The sequence below is a fragment of the Myotis brandtii genome, unplaced genomic scaffold (assembly GCF_000412655.1).
Source record: "Myotis brandtii unplaced genomic scaffold, ASM41265v1 scaffold68, whole genome shotgun sequence".
NCBI lineage: Eukaryota > Metazoa > Chordata > Mammalia > Chiroptera > Vespertilionidae > Myotis > Myotis brandtii.
In genome coordinates, this window is record NW_005370657.1 from 2,494,814 (window position 1) to 2,499,049 (window position 4,236).

Sequence of the window (4,236 nt, forward strand, 5' to 3'; positions counted from 1 at the left end):
CTGGGTCTAAACTGAACAGAGAACCAACCACACTCCTAAGTGGTTGCCGGCCTGCATATCGACACACATTTCGGCTGCTAGATACATTCTGTAAAATCCCAAGAATCATAAAATACAGAGCGAAAAGCCCTGCTGCCTCACTATTACACATCTTCCAGAATGACACGCACCAGGGCCTCTTAAAGCTTCTATTTAGTGGTGGTATATGGGGTCCATGGTGCGCAGTTGCTGTAACCAGTGCAAAAACGTCTTCCGAAGACGGCTCCCACCCCCTGTAACTGCGAGAGAGAATTATCAGTGAACGCACTGGAAACGAGCTCTAAAGATAGCTACCCTACAACTTCAGTACTGGGGCTACCCCGAAGATGTCATTAAAGCCTTCCGCGTAATCTGCAGCTACTTCCCCCGCTCCGGCAGAGCCAGTTAAGGAAAGACGGATGGCTGCTGATCCACATCTCTCCAGTCAGGATGCCAGCCACGCACTCTGCGTGCCCATTTCCCAGAAGCACCTCGCCCGCGTGGGCACGCTCGGGCTCCTTGCTCTGTGTTTGGACAAGCACCCAGATGGCCAGCCCGCCACTCTGGCCTCCACAGCACCTCCTCAGGCCCGTGTCCGTCTCTGCGCATGGGCGCCAGCCCCTGCCCTCTGCCCAATGCCAACTAACACGCTCTCTGAAGGCCACTCAGGGAGTTCTTTCCATCTACACTCTCCGCTCTATTCTCTCTTGGCACTATTTTCCTTCGTATCAATTTATAATGGCACATTTTTCAAGGTTATTTAACATCTGTCTCCCCCCTAGAGTTTAAGAACCACCAGGACCAAAACTATCTGTCACTGCTGTAAATCCAAGCCCAGCACAGTTCTTGGCACACAATAGGTGGTCAGTCATTATTTGGTGAAAAAAATTAATGTTTTTTGGTACATTTTCAACTGGGTGGGCTGCTCAAAGTCAGAAATCAGATTGGATTTGCTGGGATGATGAATCTAAACCAGGGGTGGGCAAACTTTTTGACTCGAGGGCCACAATGGGTTCTTAAACTGGACCGGAAGGCCGGAACAAAAGCATGGATGGAGTGTTTGTGTGAACTAATATAAATTCAAAGTAAACATCATTACAAAAAAGGGTACGGTCTTTTTTTTTTTAGTTTTATTCATTTCAAAAGGGCCGGATCCTTGCCCACGGCTGCTCTAGAGTGATGCTTTCTTAATGCAAATAACTCACCTGCATTGGCTTTAAGGTCTTCAGGTAAAGCCTAAGCCACTGTTCGACTGGTAGCTATGATGCACACTGACCACCAGGGGGCAGATGCTCAATGCACAGGCATGGAAACATGGAATAGACTGATGAATCTCAGAGGAGGGGAGGGGTGGGAAGGGTGGGAAGAGATTAACCAAAGATCTTATATGCATACTGGAGGCCTGGTGCACAGATTTGTACACCGGTGGGGTCCCTCGGCCTGGCCTGCAGGAATCAGGCCAAAATTGGCTCTCCGACATCCCCCGAGGGGTCCCGGATTGCAGAGGGCACAGGCCAGGCTGAGGGACCCCACCGGTGCATGAATCCGTGCACACCAGGGCCTGTTGTCACAAAACCATTTCCTTCTCACAGAACTCTGCTTGCCCACCGCTTCCTACTCGTCTGCCTCGGTGGCTGCCTCGGGGAAGCAGCGCCCAGTGCAGCACGGCAGGCGGACTGGGGACCCTCGTGGGCGCGGACCACATCTCTGACCGTGTGCAGGGTTTGAACTGTTAGCCTAACTCGCAGACATGAGCTGCCTCCAGAGCTGCCTCATCTAATCGATCATCATTTTTTTTCATGGCAGCTGCGTTTCCATGTCATCACTGCTTTCTGCATTGAGAAATTAACACTGGGTATGTGTCCCTGCCCCGGAGATGGATGGGCGTTCATCAATATCCTTTGCAGGTGTCTTCTGCTTGACAAGCTGGGTTTCACGGAAGTCAACTGCAAACCACTTAGCGACCTCACCCTCCACACTCTACAAATGTCCCCGATCGTAAAAGCAGAACACGGGTGGTGTGGCCATTTTAAAAGCATCACAAACGCTTGTGTGCCTACCGAACGGGAGCTGCACTGCCAGAGCTTCCCACAGTCCGCGTGGGGCCCCTCCGCGCTCGGGGCTGCGCTGCACTGGGTTTAATACAGTGGGTCTGCGACACCATTAATTTCGCGTGTCCCTCTCCCCTCCCCCATCCCGTGCTCCCTTTCATTTCCTCCTCATAAATATGAAGAACGTATTCCCAATCCTTGTTGAGCAAATGATTCATGCCAAAGGCCCAATATGCACTGACTCAGGGTATTTATATTGCCTCTGGTAGCCAGTGTTGCTAGTATACTGTAATTATTTTTGACAACCTTGCATTTAAGGTAGCCACAGATAACCAACTTAATATTCAAATGTTCATAAATCCTTCTGTTTAATATCCTCCCTACCTAATCTATGTACATTATTATTACAGGTAATGCAGAAAGTACAGGGCATGAAAAGTGCAATTAATCTCGATCCTTCCCCAGGAAGCAATGTCACTCCAAAGCCAGGTTTCTGTATTAATGGCATTACTGGGGGAAGGAAATTTAAGTTCCAAAGGAGTCTCCCCAAACTCCTACATTGGGAGTCTCAAGTCACCTAATTAAGAATCTGTCCAGCCTTGAGATCCCCGTCCCTCCTTCACGGCCGTACAAATTATGCCACGCCGAGTCCTCCCTGACAGCAGGGCCGGCCCGACGGCTGCGGCAGATTAAACTATGCCTCATTCCTGTCCACTCCTGGCCAGCCGGGGGCCCCTTTGGATGTCACCACAGGACCCATTCATTCTTTTTCTGAAACCAGAACACACCTATTTCCTATGCTGCTTCAAAGGAGCGGCAGAGCTCCCCCCACGGCCTGGTCCTCATCCCACATCCCTACCTACCTCCTGGGCCTCCTGGAGGAAGACACACAAAGGAAGCCCCCAACGAGCACCTCTTCAGTGTTCAACGAAGGGTGACTAACTCATGCATTCTCTGCAGAAGGTCTACCCGTGATACCTAAGTTAGCACGCGCAGGCCACTCATCTGCCATCTTCAGACTTGTCGCTGTCTCCACACGAAGGGTTGGGGACTCCTCTGGCCTAGAGTACCAAGAACCCACAGCCTTCGGGGGAAACGCAACAAAGACAGAAATCAAGAAAACACACACACACACACACACACACACACACAACAAACAAACAATAAAAAGTGGTATACGAGATCATGGCTGTCCTGGGAGGTGACCGTTTTGAGCCGAAGCCTCCTCAGGCCAGATGGGGGAAGACTGAGCAGAGATCAGAAATGACACCGTGAAGCCACTGAGCAGAGCGAGGGCGTCCCCGGAGTCCGTCCTCAGCCCCGAGCGGCAGTGAGCACGCTGACCTCTGCACAAAGGAGAGGCCAGCGGACAGAAGAGGGCTGACACAAGTTAAACACATGAATAGTTTCAGAAAAGGGTTTAGGTAACTCCCGGCACAAAGGGGCGGGGAGTGCCCTGGGCGAATGCGATGCCAGAGGGGAGGTGGGGCAGGGGGGACGTTAACCCGGGGGGACGTTAACCCGGCCTGCAGACCTGCCCCTCCGTGTCCTCGGGCAGCACAGTGAGCCCCGGGGACCTGCTCAGACTCATTACGGCGCAGCTGCCGCCTGCCAGCCTGTCTGGTGAAAAGGATGTCGGAGTTTAGCACCAGGACTGTCCCCCCTCCATTAGAAGCTGCACTTCACAACAAGCAGACGTTACCCTCGTAATTAGGGGGGGCATTAAAGCAATGGCTTCTCCCCAGGCCTGCATATGTTATGAATAATCTTCCTTCCAAAGACTTCTCAATAAGCACAGGAATGTTAGGTGGAAGAGTGGCAGCCAGAGAACCGCGTGACTGTCTCCACCCAGAAAACACGGAAGGGACAGGCCGGGACCCCAGGCCCGGACCGTGGGCTGTGGGGCTATGTGACGGGAGAAAGACCGTTTCTCTTCCCGTTCATGCTTCTGAATGAAGATGTTTAAAGTTGTTTTTCTTTTCTTTTTTAAAAAACATATTTTTATTGATTTCAGAGAAGAAGGGAGAGGGAGAGAGAGAGAGAAACATCAGTGATGAGAGAGACTCATTGATCGGCTGCCTCCTGCACACCTCCTTCTGGGGATTGAGCCAGCAACCCAGGCATGTGCCCTGGACCGGAATCGAACCCGAGACCCTTCAGTCCGCAG

The 4,236-nt window shown here is 51.8% G+C and overlaps 1 protein-coding gene across 2 annotated transcripts in view; it reads right to left on the reverse strand.

Annotated features, from left to right (window-relative positions):
- Window positions 1-4,236, reverse strand: part of MVB12B (multivesicular body subunit 12B) — a 148,631-nt gene that overhangs the window by 115,372 nt on the left and 29,023 nt on the right. The window lies entirely within an intron of this gene.